Raw genomic sequence first — 19,141 nt, forward strand, 5'->3', positions numbered from 1 at the left:
AGCAAATATTTAATCAAGTAAATTTTAAAGATCTAATTGGCCTTATTGAACAATTCATGATTGGGTAGAATCCCATCTAGCAAGTAGAGGCAAGCTTTAAAGGGCTAAGAAAGGCAGGACAAGGTAGTCAGACAAAAACTGTTATTTTGGGCAAGGTCACCTCCCTTTGGTGGATTCCTTCATCAGTGCTGACCAGGAAATTCCAAACTAGTTAAAACTACATTCCTGGGGAAGATCGAAACTGCAATCAGTTAGGAATTAGGCCCTGTTTAGTGACAGGTTTAACACAAGTGACTCCACTTTGGATCTCTTATTTCTTTTTTAGTTTTCTCCCTTTACTGGGTCATCTTAGTGGAATCTCATTTGTGAGGTGGATCACATTCAGTGTGGACAAATGAGTCTTTGTGCTCTCCCTGAGCTGACCCACCCGAGTATGTTCAGAATCCTGCCAGGGCTGAGAGGCCAGGGCTAGGAGTGGGACCTGGGCACCAGGGCAGAGTAAGGACCACGGGTGGGAGCAGGGGCTGAGGCTGGGGCCCTGGCTGGGCTGGAGGAGTCTGTGTTTAATGTCAGATACAATGCCCTTTTAAAATGAAAGATATAATTTCCTTTTTTCTTATTACAAAAGCAATACCTGTTCATTTTAGAAAACCAGAAAGCAGATAGTAATAGAAACATTCACACTTCCACATTCCTCCTCATCTCTATACCTACCAGGTTTCTTTCTTGCAAAATGAATGTATGAATGAATGAATAAAACATTGATTTATCAATAACATCCATAAAGTTACAGAAATATTTATTTAGCCTTATCTGAGTTGAACATTTATATACCCCCTGTACATTGTCTCATAACCATATCAAATATTTACCTTCACCATAATTTTCCTCATTTACCCTCTTTCTTAATACTCTTTAACAAATGCTGGATATCAGGCTTCCTGACAGGATTTCTGTAGAGATCAGTGGTTTGCCTTCAGTGGGGCCCTTGAATCTCCATCTATCGTCCCATTTACTTTCTGGGTGACAATCACAGAGAGTTTATACTTGGAGCAGAGGTGAGAGGATGACCACCACCTCTTGTTCTGAGGCACAGAGACCAGGTCTGGCATGTGAAGGACTTACGCTGGACTCAGCTCTGGCTCACTGCCTTTACATCTGATTCTGTACCAGCTACTTGTCCTGCCAGAGCCTCTTCCTGTGAGGCAGGGACAATAGTGCCTCCCTTTGGGGTGGTTGTGGAGATTAATATTTATGAAAACAACTGTCCAGATCCTAGAGAAATCTCTGTCTCTGGTGCTCTCTTTTCCTTGGTTTCTTTTTTGATCCTGCCTTATGGTGGGAGGAAACAGACATTGCTTTTGAGAGAAAGGGGCCTGGGTGGTCCCAAGGCTGTTCCTCCCTCTCCCACTGTCCCTTCAGCTTACTTGAAATATGGCTCTTTATACTAAAACGATGAGACAGTATATTGAATTAGATTCAGCTACATACAGCAGAAAACTTTAATCACAGTGCCTTATGTGAAAGCTAGGTAGTGTAGGGCAGCATGACAATTCCTGTGTCATCAGGGGCCCAGCTGTCTTGTCTCTCTGTCTCCTTAGCATGAAGCTTCCATCCTAGAGGTTACTCTTTGACTGCAGGAGCTCTAATCATCGTGCTCACATTTGCGAAGGAAAAAAGAAGGAAGAAGGGCAAAAGGTGAATTCCTGTTGCCAGTGCTCCTTTCTTGGAAGCCAGCAAATACCCTGATTATACAACTCCCTAGCTGGAACTGGATCACACAGACATACCAGTCTGCTGCAAAAAGTAACTATTCAGCAGAATCAAATTATGATTCCTTTTTCTAAGGAAGAAGGCAGTGATTGTGTGGGAAGTTTGGGACCTCTGGCACACACCAGGCCTGGGAGGTTGAACTTGTGAGGAGTGATGGAGAGGATTTGAGAGGAGAGGATGATGGGGAGATTTTGAGGACTGCATTAGGAAACTTGACCTGGAGAAGGGCAGAGTTTAAGCCTCCTATGGCCCTAATCCTAGTGGACTGCGTGAGAATCATAACCAATGTGCTTAAGGGGGCTAGGCTTTCCCAGGATCATACATGACAACTGAAAATCTTAAAGGCCACTTAGCCCCAGAAATGCCTATTGACAAGGGAGCAGGTTAGTTCTCCTTAAGTGTTTTTTTTTTTTAAGCTGGGTGCTCTAGTAAATCATCTTTAAATCGATGACCATAAGCCTCAGATGATATTCTCCCACTCTCCTAGAAAACTATTTCATACATTCTCTTTTCTCAAATCTCCCAGACTGCTTCTCTACCTGCACTTTCACCCAACTTCTAATCACTGGAAAAAAAAATTGAAGCAATTGAGAAATTCCACAGATTCTCAACCCCAAATCTTCCACCCCCCTGTGTCTGTGGCCATATATTCTGCTTCCCTGCAGGATACCATAGAGGATGCATTCCTACGATAAACTCAACTTAATTATGACGCACAGTCTTTCTTATATTTGGATTTGGTTGGCAAATATTTTGTTTAGGATTTTTCCATTGCTGTTCATGAGAGACACTGGCTTGCAATTTTCCCTTTCTCATACTATTCTTTTCAAATGTTGGCATCAATATTTATTCTAGCTCTATAAAATAAGATGAAGTGCACTCTCCCTTTTTCTATTCTCTGGAAGAATTTAAGACTGAAATTGTCTCTTGAATACTTGGCAAAACTTGCTGGTAGAACCATTTGATGTTTGTCAAAAAAAAAGGCTGTTGATTTATTTGTTTTTTAAATGAGCTGTCTTTCTTGAGTCTGTTTTGGTGAGATCTATTTTTCTAGGAATTTGACTATTGCAACTAAGTTTTCAAATATATTGTCATAAAGTTATAATACTCATTATCTTTTGAATATCTGCAGTATTTTTAGTTATATCTACATTTCCATTCCTAATATTAGTTATTAGTGACTTTCTTTTTTGTATTCAATCTTGGTGGAGACTATTTTGCTCAAAAAAGCCCCCCCCCAAAAAAAAAAACAACTTTGGACCTCTCTTTTATAGGTTTACTTATATTGCATTAATTTCTGCTATAATTATTTCCTTTTTCAACTTTTCTTAAGTGAGTGCTTACCACCATATTAAGGTTCATCCCTTCTTCCCCCGAATACATGAACTTAAGACTATAAATTTTTCTTTAAGTGCTGTTTTGACTGCATCCAACATGTTTTGGAGGGTAGTATTATATTTACATTTAGTTCTGTATTTTATAACTTAAATTATGATATCTACTTTGGCTTATGCATGATGACTTTTCTCATTTACTCGGGTATTTATTTATTTATTTATTTTAATAAATTAATTTTTTATTGGTGTTCAATTTACCAACATACAGAATAACACCCAGTGCCCATCCCGTCAAGTGTCCCCCTCAGTGCCCGTCACCCATTCACCCCCACCCCCCGCCCTCCTCCCCTTCCACCACCCCTAGTTCATTTCCCAGAGTTAGGAGTCTTTATGTTCTGTCTCCCTTTCTGATATTTCCCACACATTTCTTCTCCCTTCCCTTATATTCCCTTTCACTATTATTTATATTCCCCAAATGAATGAGAACATATACTGTTTGTCCTTAAGTGTTTTTTTTTTAAAAAAGATTTACTTATTTATTTTAGAGAGAGATTGGGCACAAAAGCATAGAAGAAGAGCAGACAGAGGAGAGAGAGAATCCAGAAGCAGACCCCCTGCTGAATTCTACATTCAGGATTTGAGCACGATCTGAGTGATTGCCTCTATACTAAGTGTCTTCTGGGAGTTTCCCTTCATGGCTTTGTGGCTATTTCGTCCTGGCCCACTCCTTGCTCACTGTGTGACCATGAACCAGACCTCAGGATTCCATCCCAGACCTCAGGATTCTCAAACAGACAACGGATCTCAGCCTTTATTCCAAGACCTTTGAACTCTCATTGTTGCTGACCGGTTAGTAAGAAAGTGAGAAAAGAAGAGGCACATGAAAAGCTGTGGATGGGCCCAGAGTGCTTTTCATTCAGCAGAAGAAACTGGAAAATCGTGAGGGAGAGGGGGACAGGTCAGCTGTGTCTTGATTGTTCAGCTCCTGGAATATCTAGGTGTCTTGTTTTCTTGTCATCCTGTTATTTGGTCATTAACCCTGAGGCCCAGGAATTGAGTACTGGAGGGACGAAGGGATAAAATTAAAACCAGTGAGGGAAAGGAAGTCAAAAGGCACAAACTTCCAATTGGAAGATAAATAAGTTCCTGGATGTAATATACAACATGATAACTATAAAAAATAAAATAAATTAAAAAAAATCCAATCCAATCCAATCCAATCCAATCCAATCCAATCCAATCCAATGTGGGACTTGGTCCCAGGCCCTGAGATCATGACCTGAGCTGAAACCAAGAGTCAGCTGTCTGACCCACTGAGCCACCCAGGTGCCCCTCCTTGCCTGTTTTTGACAGTGTATACCCCCACATTCTCCCTGGACCCTCTGCCTGCTGGTTTCACTGTTGTAGGAGAGACTCCAGGAAAAGTTGGCCTGGCACATTCTGACTGATCCCCATTTGATGTTATTATTCTTTTTTTTTTTTTTTTGGTGGTATTATTCCTACCATTATTTCTTTCCAAGAGAAGGAGGAGGGATTTACATTCTTGTGACCACTGCCTATGCATGTGTGGAAGAAGTATTGGAACTCTCTGTGGCTTCCTATCAGTTTTTATGTGAATAAATAATAATTTACAAATATAAGGTCTTTAAAAATGAAAGATTTGTTACATAAGCAGAGTGAAGAGGGGTTTCTCCAGCCTCAACACCAGCCACCTGAGCATGTACCAAGCCATCAACAAGAGTGCCAGGATTTTCTTTTTTTTTTTAAATAATTTATTTTTCATTGGTGTTCAATTTGCCAACATACAGAATAATACCCAGTGCTCATCCCATCAAGTGCCCCCCTCAGTGCCCATCACCCAGTCACCCCCACACCCCTCCCAACTCCCCTTCCACCACCCCGAGTTCTTTACCCAGTTAGGAGTCTCTGATGTTCTGTCTCCCTTTCTGATATTTCCCACTCATTTTTTCTCCTTTCCCCTTTATTCCGTTTCACTATTTTTTATACTCCCCAAATGAATGAGACCATATAATGTTTGTCCTTTTCCGATTGACTCATTTCACTCAGTATAATACCCTCCAGTTCTATCCACGTCGAAGCAAATGGTGGGTATTTGTCATTTCTAATGGCTGAGTAATATTCCATTGTATACATAGACCACATCTTCTTTATCCATTCATCTTTTGATGGACACCGAGGCTCCTTCCACAGTTTGGCTATTGTGGACATTGCTGCTATAAACATCGGGGTGCAGGTGTCCCGGCGTTTCATTGCATCTGTATCTTTGGGGTAAATCCCCAACAGTGCAATTGCTGGGTCGTAGGGCAGGTCTATTTTTAACTCTTTGAGGAAACTCCATACAGTTTTCCAGAGTGGCTGCACCAGTTCACATTCCCACCAACAGTGCAAGAGGGTTCCCTCTTCTCCGCATCCTCTCCAACATTTGTGGTTTCCTGCCTTGTTAATTTTCTCCATTCTCACTGGTGTGAGGTTTTGATTTGTGGTTTTGATATGTATTTCCCTGATGGCAAGTGATACAGAGCATTTTCTCATGTGCATGTTGGCCATGTCTATGTCTTCCTCTGTGAGATTTCTGTTCATGTCTTTTGCCCATTTCATGATTGGATTGTTTGTTTCTTTGGTGTTGAGTTTACTAAGTTCTTTATAGATCTTGGATACTCGCCCTTTATCTGATACGTCATTTACAAACATCTCTCCCATTCTGTAGGTTGTCTTTGAGTTTTGTTGACTGTATCCTTTGCTGTGCAAAAGCTTCTTATCTTGATGAAGTCCCAATAGTTCATTTTTGCTTTTGTTGTAGGAGTTAAAACAGAAGTTGAAAGAGAGGACAGATTTGCCATCTGTAGCCTTCAAAGGGATCTGGGGTCCTTTTCTAAGAGGGAGCCCACCCTCTGGAAAATGTTTCCTACTCTTCCTCATTCATTGTCCAAACCCAGCAAGCACATCTCCATGCCTCCAACACCTCTCTGCAGTCGTGATTTGTAGTATCTTCAATCTATTCTATCATGTGACTAGAGCATCATGTATGTAACCATTCTACTGCTGTTTGACAACATTGAGGGGGATTTCGACTTTCGTTCATTTTGGGGGATTCCGAACTTTTGTTCAATAAATCTATCTCCATGCAGCTATTCGATCCTCGGGCTGTGTCATCCTAACACCGAAATGACTTGAAAACATTTCTTTATAATTTCTGGTGCTAGCGTTGGGTGGCTAGTTGGTTCTCCTGGTTGACCCTGGGCTTGCTTGTGCAGTGACTTTCTGCTGGAGGGTCAGCTGAGTTTGAAGGTCCAGCATGGCCATATTCATGTGTGTGGCAGTTGGTCCCAGCTGAGTGTCAGCTGCTTTTCTTGTCCTCGATGCCTCTCAAGGTGGGAGCCAGACCACAGGGCCGCCCTGTGTGGGGGAGCTAATGAGGAGCAAGCTGCTCATGGGGGGAGCCCTGCTGCCTGTGTGTGGGAGTCAGGGTGGGGAGGAGGCTGGGGTCCCTCGGTCCCCTGCGCTACTTGGCCAGCAGGCCAAGTCCCACCTTCACCCAGCCCCTACTTGCTAGGGTATGAAGGATGCCTTCCACACACTGGTGTGAGACGCAGCAGCACAAGTTGTGTGTAAGCTGAGCCCGCCCAGTGAGGGTGGCCCAGGTGTGTGAGCTGCAAGTACCTGCTGTCCTGACATCCCTTTCAGGGCCACACTAACAGCCCCACTGCCCTCTGTGCCCCAGGAGCACAAGCTCAGGGCAAGGAAGGGAGGGAGCGCCCCCAGATCCTGCCTAGCCCAGGCCCCTAGACAGAGGGAGCACAGACCTCCCAGGGCACTTTGCACAGACCATCGTGACCTGAGGCCATCAGCACCCCCCAGCTATCACTCTCCCAGCCCCATCCTGGCCTGTAGGGCACAGGCTGAGTCGCAGTAAGGGCTGTGATGGTCCTGACCCTGGTGTCTGGCCGACATTGGAAGGCATGTGGGAATGTCAGCTTTGTGTGCCTGCTGGCCCCTCTGCAGGGGCTGGACAGGGGCCTGGGTGGTACCCTGTCTTCCTTTCTGGGGTCTGTCCATGCTGTTTTCACAGAGCTCTGGGAGTCATAAAAAAAAGCTAGCCATGTGTTTTATCACAACAACACTTTATTGAACTTTCAACAGCAAACAGGCTCAGAGCTGAGGGTGCGTGCCTTCTGGGGAGGGAGACTTTACTGTCCTTTAGGGGAAAGCCAAAATCACACAGGGGTGTGGGTGCTAGAGTCCCCCACCTTGGAGTCTGTGCAGACTCTGGGGGATGGGGGCACATCTTCTGAGATTGGAACTTGAGAGGCAGTTCTGAGGACAGCAGACGTGACCTGGACCTGCAGCTTATGGGTTCCTGCACTGGGTCCCAGCAGGTCAGCTGGACCCTGGCCTCTGGCCCACTGGTGCCAGGTGGGTGACTTCTGGAGACCCAGCATGAGGAGGAGTCTGCCTCCTAGTGTGGGTGAGGGTGGGGCCCACAGGCCTGCCCCTGCTGCCCTTGCCCTGGGGTGTCCTGTTATTCTCAGCACTGCCCTAGGTCAGCGACCTGGGTCTGTGGGGCATGCCCAAGTCCCAAGAGGCCACGTATTGCTCTGAGAGGGCTCACTCAGTCCTGGGGAAGAATCCAGGACTGGTCAGGGCTATGGGGGACTCGATCCCATCAGTCTTCATTCTGGCCCTTGGGGGGCTCATGTTGACCCTGCCTCCACAGAACCAGAGGGACCTAGGCCAGCCCAGGTCCCTCTGGGTCAGGGGCTTATGTCCTATGTGAGGGGTCCTGCCCTCTAGGAAGGACAGTGAGATGAAGCAGGGCATGGTCCCGACTGGCCAGAGCCTCAGGAACCCACACTCACCATCACACTCTGCTCCAGAGGCTGGTGAGGATTGAACTTCCCTGTGGATGTGGAGGTCAGAGGGTTCTGGGCCTGTGTGGGGCCTTGGGGCAGCGGGTTCAGTACTGCCCTGGCTCTGCCATGGCTATGCCAGTTACTTCCCAGCGAAGGGCTTGAGCTGCAGTGGCCACAGGGCAGGAAGGGTGTCCTGGGCCCTACATCATCATCTTTAGTGGGCAGGGTGTACCCCATCACGGGAGTCCGGGGGGCGGGCTCCAGGGCCTGGTCTGTCGTGTGGCCTCTGGCGTAGGCCAGGCAGGTGCCAAAGGGAAGAGGACACAGTGTTCTGGCTTCAAGCCCATGTCTGGGGTCACCTGCCTGCACCCTCCTAGTTCACTGGGAGGATGAGGAGAGAGTTCCATCACTGTGGGGGCACCCGGGCCAGCAAGGGGTCCTGGCCTGGGAGACCTGGGCCAGAAGCAGAGCTCCCAGTGTTCCTGGACACAGGTGTGCAGCTGTGGGCTCTGGGGAGCTTCCCTCCTGCAACGGCCCCTTGGCCTTGAGGACAACCTGGATGGAAGCGGGTCCAGGCTGCTCAGGCTGGGTGGCTGGGCCTGAGGAAGCCAGCTTGTCCACTCTGGGCAGCGTCTCAGCAGTAGGAGAAAGGAGGAGAGGCCCAGGCACCAGGGACACTCACTCCAGGCCCAAGGGCCTCGAGGGGAACTCTTCATGTCTCTCTGGAAAGAGGCAGACTGCGTTAGCATCTCCAGCAGGCTGTGTGTACCCAGCTGGGTGGCCCCAGCCATCCTCACATCTCCCACATGGCCCCTGGCGTGATCCTGTCCACAGCCCTCCATACTGCTTGTGCACAGGCCCTGCAGTGAGTGCCCACAAGCCAGCCCTGGCCTGGTTTCCCCAAGGCTGGAGCAGAAGAGGAGAGGCTCAGAGATGAGGAGGAAGGTCCCAGGGGCTCTGTCAACTGGGCAGCCCCAGCAGGCTGAATCAGGAGGGGGCAGGGCCCTGAGCTGACCTGGGGGTGGGCAGGTCACACTTCATCCTTTGGAGCTGGGTCATGGAGGCCTGAAGGTGTCTGAGCACCACCTCATCCTCCAGGGCCCATGGCGGGGCCAGTGAGTCCTGCAGAAACTCCTGAAGACCTTCCAGGGGCAGCTTCAGGAGGTGTTCTGGGCAGTGGGTGTGATTCAGAATCAGAGGGGCCCTGCTCTGTGGCCCCAGTGTGCCCCCCAGGGGAGCGGCTTGGAGTCCAGCTGTGCTCAGGAGTGCCATGGGCAGTGCGATGGCCATGGGATGTCTCTGCCTGCTGGTCCTCTCAGGGAGCCCCACTCCACCCATCTGCCTGGCTGTCCCTCCACCATGCCTGGGTGCTGCTCAGAGCAGTGGGTCAATGCCCCTGCTCCTCTTCCCTCAGGCATAACTGGGCTCCCAGGAGCTCACTTACTCCTGTGCACCTTGAGGGTCATGTAAGCCATGGGTGTGAGCACGTGTTCCCCATCCAGGATATAGGCATCCCAGAGCTTCACAGTGAGCAAGAAGGGGGTCTAGGGACAGCAGGGTGGCAGGAGCAGCCTGAGAAGGTCCCCTGTGTGTCTCAGCTCAGGCTAGGTCTCCCAACTGCCCGCAGCCTCTGCGGCCTTCCTGGCTGCATCCTGTGAGGCCCCATAGCCCCTCCTGTGCGTGCACTCCTCCCAGGGAAATCAGGGCTCCCAATCACTCTGGGTTCTGACCTGGTCAGCACCATCCACGAACTGGGGGGCACAGACTCTGCCCTCACTTGATGACAACATGCCTCCAGAGGACCCCAGGCTGGCTGCAGAATGGGCCGAGTGCTTGTCCACACACCAGGCTGACCTGGCATTCCCTGGGAAAGATGAGGCAGAGACAGCCCATCCCCCAGAACCACCTCAAGGGACCCTCTGGGCTTCTCCAGGATGGGTCTGGGCTGCAAACCTCAGCCTTAGGGCCTCAGGGTCAAGCCTGGCTTCAGGGTAGGGCTGAGCTTGGCCCTCTCCCATGGTCAGGGGGCAGGTCAGGGAGCAGGGGTCCTTAGGTGGCCATACCTGGTCGATGAAACACTGAAGGAACCACCTGAGGGTGTAAATGCCAGTGCACATCTGTTCCTTGTCCTGGAGGAAGGGCAGGAGGTGCTCAGGCCCCACTCCACAGCCCCATGGAGCCAGGTGGACACACTCCCTACAGCCCCGCCCAGCCCCAAGGGTGCCCCCAGGCCCCCAGGAGGAGGAACGTGAGCCCAAACTCTGGGCAGCTCAGAAGGGCTGTGCCACCCCCACACCTGCCCCTGGCCATGAGGATGGAGCCTCTGGGGAGTTTCTACTCACCATGTGCTTCTTCAGCTTGGGGAGAGCTCTGTCTAGAATGTGCTCGTGATGGGCCTGGAATCTCAGCAGTTTGGGGAACCCTGGAATGAAGAAGCCAGAGAAGGCTCTAGGCCCCCAATGATCAGAGCCTCCTCCCGTAACAGGCAGGGTGGGGGTGTGTCCTGGCAGGGGCCTCCTCCCCCACACCCTGACCCCAATGTACCCACAGCCCTCTGAGCCCTGACTGGACCTGCTCTTCCCAGAGAGCAGGACTGCCTTCCAGGCCAGGGGTGGCAGGGCCCGGGAACCCTTGTCCTCACAGAGACCCTGCAGGGTGGGTGCCCAGGGCTGAAGATGAGACCCATATGACCCAGCACCCTCTTTCCTGCAGTGGCTGCCACAGGGGCAGGTAGGTCCCCAGCACCAAGGGGAAGCAGGTGCAGGCCACAGGGAGGGTAATGGGTGGGGATGGCCATCTCTAGGGCTTGGGAATCAGGCTGGGGTACACAGTGGGGGGGGGGGGGACACTGCCACCTGGGCCTCATCTGGTTGTGGGCTGCTAGGGTGGCCTGGGGAGTGAACAGGCAGCCAGACAGGAGTCCTGAAGGAGGATCAGGAGTGCAAGACTGGTCCTGAATGGTGAGGCCAGTGGCCCTGGCTCCAGGACCCTGAGGGTGACCTATACCTAGACAGGTGTTGCCCTTGCCGGTGGTGAGGTGGGCTGTGTGGGGGTCCCCGCCTGCCCCACATCTGCTATAGCCCTGCAGGGAGACTCTCCTGAGTTCCAATCCTGTCCAGCAGCCAGTCCAGCTCCTACCATGCATGGCATGCCTCTCATCAGTCATCAGCTGAGCCAGCACCCAGAAGGCATCCTTCTCAGTCAGGAACATAAGCAGGATGGCCACGATCTAGCTCATTCCCTGGCAGTAGCCCATCTTCTGCATGAGCCAGAGCCCCATGTAGGGTGTCCACCCCTGAGGCCCCCTCTGAGCCCTCCTCGCTTGGTCATCAGGCTCCCATGGCCCCCTCACAGCCCAAGCTCCTGGAGGGTGCCCCCAGAGGGCCAGAAGAGCAGGGTGCAGGGCCATCCAGACCAGCTCAAGCACCAGCACCATGCGGCCTTGTTACTGAGCACTGCAACTACCATGTCAGGGCCCTCTTCCTCAGACCAGGAGGAGGGGGCTTCGTGAGGTGTGCCAGGCTGAAGGGGACCAGCCAGGACTGGATACCCCACCATGAGGGCAGGTCAGGGGCCTGATTGTGGCCCCTGGGAGGTCCCACGCGAGGGTAGCAGGGCCAAGACACCACCACGGAGCAGCGGAACATCTGAGCTGGGTTTCCTCAGGGAACCCTTCTGGAATGTGCCATGGAAGTGGAGCAAGCAGCCTCCTGGTTGGCCATGGCCTCATGCACTTCAGGGGAATGGGAACCTTCCACTCACCTGGGTCCTGATTAGTAATCCCATCTCTTCAGTGTCCATACCTGAGTTTTAGGACAGAGCAGTGGTGCACGTGAGAGCCCCAGGAAACCCCAGCACTCAGGCACTCAGGTGCCCTCCCTCCCACAGGGAGGTTTGCATCCCATGCCACCAGCCCGGCTCCTGGAGGAGAGAAACCCTCTCTTGCATCTTGGGACAGTGGGAGCTGGGGGCCTAATTATGAGTCCTTTTGGTCACCTATACTCAAGAGAAGGACACCCGTGGGGCAGCAGGGATGGGGGCAGAGACACTCACGGTGTTGCACACGGAATAGGCCAACAGCACATGGAACAGGGCTTGCTGCCTAGGATGGGGGACAGCAGGGTGCTCTGCTCAGTTTGGCCCCCAGACCAGGGAGGCCGGCGAGGTGCAGACACCAGCCACACAGGTCCTGTGGTCTTCAGGGCACTTCAGTGGGGGCCAATTCTCTGCGGTCAGGTCTGCACATGGTGACAGGTAGCGATCTCACACATACAGCATGCTGGGGGTTTATCTGCATTCTGGGGTTTTCTGTGTGCCTACATGAGAGCTCCCACTGTGTGGGTGTGCAGCTCCTGCGCTCTTCCAGAACCACCAGCGTCCCCTCCAGCCTTGGAGCAACCCTGCACCCTGAAGGCCCCCCTGGGAGCCAGGCACTCCCCCTGCCCCTCCTCCCAGCAGCCCCTGACACATCTCCTCCCCCTGCTCTGCTTGTTCCCTGTGTCCTGTGAACACCACCAGCCCCCATCTGGCCGCCTGCCCTGAGCAAATGCAGCTGGTGCATCCGTGGCACTGAGTGCATCCACAGCACCTTCCTATGTGTCCCTGAACTGGATACTGTGTGGGGGACCCTGTGCCTGCTCATCCCAGGACATCTCAGGGGCTTCCAGGTTTGAACCATCATGAAGAGAACAGGGAATGTTCGTGCAGGTTTGACACGGATACAAGGATGCCAACCTGAGTCTGCACCCCCAGCTCCTGCTGCCTCCGTGCCAGGGCTGGTGGAGGCTGGCTCACCCTGACCCAGCCGTCACAAGTCAGCCTGACCCAGCTGCAGTATGAGGGCCAAGGGAGACACAGGGTCACCAGGTTTCTTGCATGAAGGAGTATCAACCTCTCATGGTGAGATGGTCTGAGCGGCCCTCCAGGAAGCCCCAGTGCACCCCTGCCTGGTGGCTCCTCAGCCCCATCCCTGGCGACTGTCCAGGTCAGCCTCTGTGTATCAGATCCTCCCAGGCTCTGACACACACTGCGGGCCACTGCACGCTGCGCACAGACAGAGCTCCATCCTCTGCTCCATCCACCTGCATCCACCTTGTCTGGGGGCACACTGTCTTCCCCTCCCTCCCGTGTGGCCCCTGCGGACTCTATGGGACTCTTCTGATGGGAACAGACTGTCCAGAGAACCCCAAGGTGTCCCACACTAAGCAGCTACACCACATCCTTGCAGGGTAGCAATGGTGTGGGGGCAATGGTGAGTGGCGGTGGTGGTGTGGGGGGAGATGGTGTGGGGGTCCATAGCTCAGGGGATGTGGATGTAGGGTGATGTCATGGGGGGCGGTGGAGTAAGGTGTTGGCATGGGGGGCAATAGTGTTGGGTGATGGCTTGGGGGATGGTGTGGGGGACAATAGTGATGGGTGATGGCATGGGGGACGGTGGAGTGTGGGGGATGACATGGGGGATGATGGTGTAGGGTGATGGCATGGGGGTAGTGGAATGAGGGAGATTGTATATGGGGCGATGTTGTGGGAAGCATGCAGACACAAGGCATCCCCATTTTCTTTTCTTTATTTTTAAGATTTTTATTTATTTATTCGAGAGAGAGAGAGAGAGAGAGAGAGAGAGAGAGAGAGAGAGAGAGAGATGAGACACAGGCAGAGGGAGAAGCAGGCTCCATGCCAGGAGCCCGATGCAGGACTTGATCCCGGGACTCCAGGATTGTGCCCTGGGCCAAAGGCAGGTGCCAAACCACCGAGCCACCCAGGGATCCCCGGCATCCCCATTTTCTAAGATGCATATGGACAGGTTTACAGATAAATTTGACCCCAGGTCTGGGGTTTGCTGTGACACACTTGCTGCTGGGGACCCATGTGGTTAGCGCAGGACCCCGGTTGGACCAGGGGCAGCATCTGGGGAGTCATCCATCATACTATGTATGTTTACAAACAGTGCAAATTGTCTAAAATAAAATGCACAAAGTTCAGAAATACATAAAAACACCGAGGGTGAGTGTCACTTTTACCTGCCCAACCCTCATTCGGTCCATATGTGTCCTGATCCAGCCGCAGCCATGCTGCCTGGTCCCCTTACTGCCCCCCCACGGGCCCCACCCCCTGTCCCCTGTTCTTCATGGGGCAACTCAACACCCCCTTGGGATTCAACTCACACAGTGACACCTGGAGGCCTGTCCTGGTGATCACCCCATCCCCGAGACCCCGGTGGGTGGGGGGCACGTGGGTCATCCCAAAAACTACCATGTGGCAGTGTTTTTGTTCTGCTGCTGTTGTTCCCCTGGCCTCAGAGACCCTATGTTTCCTATCCAGAAGCTAACTGGGCCTCCCCTGGGGCCTCTGGAACCACCACCCCCCCTTGCCCAGCAGCCTCACCTGACCCCATAGCAGTCCCAAAACATGATGTGGTTGTGAAAGGTTCTCTTGATGTCTAGATCTATCTGTTTGATGTCCCTGAAGGAGACCGGGGCCTCCTCCTTCATTTCCTGTGGGGAGAACCAGGGAGGAGGAGCCAGCATCAGGGACACAGAACCCTAACTGTCACCAATTGCCATCCTAAGCAGGGAGCACTGCTGGCCACCATGTGAATGTGTCCTGCAGAAACCTCCTTCCTTCCCCTGTGAAGCCAGGGATGCCCACTGTGCCCCACCTCCCCTGCATGAGGGCCTGTGCTCGCTGTCGTGGGTGGGGAGGGGATTGAGGGTCAGCCTTGGTGGGGAGGGGACATAGGGCGTTAGCCCCAAGCAGGAAGGGGACACGGAGGGTCAGTCCTAGGTGGGGAGTGGACTGAGCATCAGCCCTGGGTAGGGAAAGGACACCAAGGGTCAGCCCAGGTGGGGAGGTGACACGGGGCATCAGCCCTGGGCAGGGAGGGGGGGTACTCCCAGGGGTCAGCCTTGGATGGGGTGGGTAGGGGATACCGGGGATCAGCCCTGGGCAGGTAGGGGCTCCCAGGGGTTAGCCCAAATCTCCTCCCCTCCCCCAGCACAGGGCCTGTCCAGGACTGAGCCCCAGGCCGTTCCCTGAGCTTGCCCCGGGGGAGGCTGCTCCCTGAAACCTGCTCCAGGGCGCCCGGCTCCTCTCAGGGCACCTAAGGCGACTAGAAGGGTCAGTGGGGGTGGGGCTCTGCTCCTGGGGCCCTCCTGAGTCCTAGTCCCCCCCCCCCAGGTGGGACACAGCATGGGCCAGCTGTCCTCCCCTTTCCATCTCCACCTGAGAGCTCATCCTGCTTTGTCCAGCAGGAATCTGGGACCAGCCCACCTGCTAGGCCCCACTCAGGGCTCCAGGCCTTTCCAGGGTGCTAGCTCCCATCACCCTGTCGCTAACCCTGCCAGGAGGAGCTCAGAGCCCAAAGGTGCCTCTCTGGACCCCGGGCCTACCCTGCTCCAGGGACGTGGGACTGAGGTGGAGTCAGCAGAGAGGTGGACAGGGCCCTCAAGTCGGAGAGGCACCAGGAAATGCTGGGGCCACCCTAGGTCCCCAGGCAGGTGACCACCCCCCTCGCCCAGGTTCCCCTCAGCTCCTGCCCAGGCCTCCCCTGAGGGCCATGAGTCTGCCAGAGGTGGAAGGGCCCTACCTGGCATTTCCCTGGGTTCCTGGCTTTAACATTCTCGATGTCAAGCAAATGCAACCACACCTGTCACCGCACCTGGGGCAGGAACCCTTGTAGACCCGATGATGCTGCTGCAGGAAAGAAGGCAGTGCTGGTGAGATGGGCCCAGGGTGGCACCTTCAGCTCAGGGAGCGTGAGGCATCTAGAAGATTCCGGCTTTGGCTCTATGGTGTCTCCAGAGAGGCTGGGTCTACCTAGAGCTGGGCCCAGCCCCAACAAGGAGAAGGGGAACATGACTCTGACCTGATGCTCCCCCATCATCATCCTTGGGCCCAGGGAGGCTTTGGTTCCAGCAGCAGACTGTCCCTAGGTAGGGGACTCTCCCACGGATGGGGCAGGGAGATACTGGGTGGCCCCCCAGCTCTGTCAAGACAGAGTGCCCTCAGGGGGGACACAGAGACCCACCTACTCACTGTGATGGTAGTGGCCCCATTTCCTGAGCATTGTTAGCCACTTGTCACCTCGCCATGTCTCCTGGCAATGTTTCTGGAAAAGGACAAGTGGGGGCAGCAGATGAGCCTTCAGCCGTGAGAGGTGGGCACTCGGTGTCGCATCCAGTCGCCCTGCGGGGATTCAGAGGAGTTAGAAAGGCACAGGGCCACTCCCGCTAACCATGGCTCTGGGTCTGGGGCACATTCCTGGCAGCCTGTGCAGTGCTGGAACAGGGGGTTTGTGGAGACACCCTTGGGGACATCCTAGGGGATGGGGTCTGCGGACAGTTGGCTCCAAGCCCACCATCCTGCCCAGTGCCCAGGACAGGCTCTCACCTTGGCCAAATGGAGGCTGGGACTGGGCAGTTCCTTCTTCCTGGAAGGCAAGAGACACAGAGCCCTTTGGCCCAGGCCCCAGCCCCACAACCCCCACATCTGGGCCCAGGGGACTCGGGAGGGTAGGGCTTCCCCCAGGGAGGGCAGGGGCTGCCAACTGCATGTGGTTGGGCTGGGGCAACCTGGGGGGTCTGAGAAGGGCTGTTGATGGTGGTGGGCTGGGCGGGGGGCCCTTGGCACCCCCAGGAGGTGACCTGCCACCATCCTGGGATGGACCAGCCTGAGAGCTGTCAGCATGGCCTGGGCGCCCCCATGACCATCTGGCTAAGGTCCCCTCACCTTCCCAGGGCCTGACTGCCCAGGGTCCAGCCAGCCTCCCCTGCAACCTGGCCGTCCCCCTGCTGTCCCATGACTCCTCACCTCTGCCACTCTGGGCCATTTAACCTCTTGTCTTGTCAGAGCCCCTGACCATGACCCACCTCTAACTCATCCAAGCAGCCACTGGGCAGTGAGCAGGGCTGAGGGGGCCAGGAGCATCCCTGTGGGGCCCACATTGAGTCTCCAGCCTCCTCAAGGTTCTTGTGGGGCCATCGACTCAGCAGCCTCCTCTCCTCCAAACAAGGCCACTGGGCCACCCCCCTTCCCTTGTTTCTTTTTTTTTTTCTTTTTTTTTAAATTTTTATTTATTTATGATAGTCACAGAGAGAGAGAGAGAGAGAGAGAGAGAGAGAGAGAGAGAGAGAGGCAGAGACACAGGCAGAGGGAGAAGCAGGCTCCATGCACCGGGAGCCCGACATGTGATTCGATCCCGGGTCTCCAGGATCGCGCCCTGGGCCAAAGACAGGCACTAAACTGCTGCACCACCCAGGGATTCCCCCCTTCCCTTGTTTCTACCCAGGGAGCCTTCTCCTCCTCTTCCCTCCTCCTGCTCAAACTGGTCAACTACTCCCTCTGCTACCCACCCTCCCTCCCTGAAATTGTCTTGTCCCTGGCATCTAACCTACAGCCCCACAGAAGCTTTCAGGACTGTGGAGGCCCTGGCCTGGAGAGTGTGAGTGAGGAGCACCCCTCCAACCTCACCCCAGACCAGACCATCCTACAGAAAGCACACCACCATCCCAGAGCCCTTCACCCTCAGGAGCCCCTGCTGAAGGGACTGGATACCCACCACCCAGCCTCTGGATGCAGGAGACAGACATCTGGCCTTCCTCGGGGCAGGCCCCTGGGCCCAGCTCCCTTCCTGCCCACTTCCTGTGTTTGCCTTCTGGGTCTCTCAGCTCCAGCCAAGTGCAGACACGGCCCTCAGAGAGCTTCAGGGGATGGGGTCCTGACCTGGGGGCATAGGTCAGCTTCTAAAGAGGGGTTCCTGCAAATGCAAATCACCCGTGAGATGGATGGGACTCATTGCAGAAAGCCCTGATGGTCCGTGAGCTTCCACAGTGACAGGTCCCATGGAGACCCTGCTTGGCATGCCTGAAACAGAAGGGGCCCCGTGGTGGGGACCGATCAGAGCCAGGGACATGGGGACAGGAGGGAGCAGAATAGCCTCTCCCTCTCCTGAATCCTGAGCGAAGCCAGAACCTCTGAGATTGGCCGGGCACGAAAGGAAGGGCCTGTCTGCCCAATGGGAGTAGCCTGACAGCCTCACCTGCTTCTACCAGCAACAATCCCCACCCGGGCCTTACCTGACTTGGTGACTCTGGTCCCCACACCTGGGCCTCACCTGGACCTGGTGACTCTGGTCCCCACTGGGCTCATCAGCTACTGATGACTATGATTCTGGATGGACCCTCACTTGATACTGAAGCCCGGGACTGTCCCCAGGGTCTCACTTGTTCCCGGTGACTATGGTCCTTGTCTGGGCTGACCTGGCTCATCCTTGGCTCTGATCCCCACCTGCATGCACTTCACCTGGTTCTGATGCCTCCGGTCTTTTCCTGAGGCTCTGCTCCTCTTGTTTTCATTTCTGCCTGGGCGCTACCTGCTTGGCTTAGGTTCAGATCCCTGATTGGGTCTCACCTCTACTTGCTGGCTAAAACACCCATCTGGACATCTGGTGCCCCTGAGGCCTATGATCCCCACCTGGGCTTTACCTGCTCCTACTGACAACAACACTCACTTGGCTCTCATCTGCTGGACTCTGGCTATGATCTTCACCTGGTATATAACTGCTCTTGCTGCTTATGATACCATTTGGGCCATACCTGCTCATACATACCTAGATAGGATCGCCGCCTGGGCCTCACTTGGACCTGGTGACTATGATTCCCACCTGGGCTCATCTGTTACTGATGACTGGGCTGGGAGAATGGATGGATCCTCCCTTGCTACTGATGCTCAGGACCGTCCCCAGGGTCTCACTTGTTCCTGGTGACTGTGGTCCTTGTCTGGGCTGACCTGGCTCATCCTTGGCTCTGATCCCTACCTGGGCCTCACCTGATCTTACAGGTATGGTCCCCAAGTCTCATGGGTGCTCTAGCATCTATGGTACCTGTCTGGGCCTCACCTGATGGTATTTGGATACAATATTGGCCCTTTCCAAGGCCAGCAGAGTCTCCAGGTCCTCTTGTATGGTGCTGCAAACCAAACATATCCAAGAATAACACTGCATGAACACCTTCAGAGGACACATGCACCTGTGTGCTCCCTGTGGCAGATCCCCATATGTCTCACCAGAGAGTAGAGACAACCCCACAACCCCATAGCTCCGAGGGGGACATGCTGGGCTGGAGGATCACACACAGGCACTCACTGTCTGTAGCTCGCCTACCT

The sequence above is a fragment of the Nyctereutes procyonoides genome, unplaced genomic scaffold (genome assembly GCF_905146905.1).
Source record: "Nyctereutes procyonoides isolate TBG_1078 unplaced genomic scaffold, NYPRO_anot_genome, whole genome shotgun sequence".
NCBI lineage: Eukaryota > Metazoa > Chordata > Mammalia > Carnivora > Canidae > Nyctereutes > Nyctereutes procyonoides.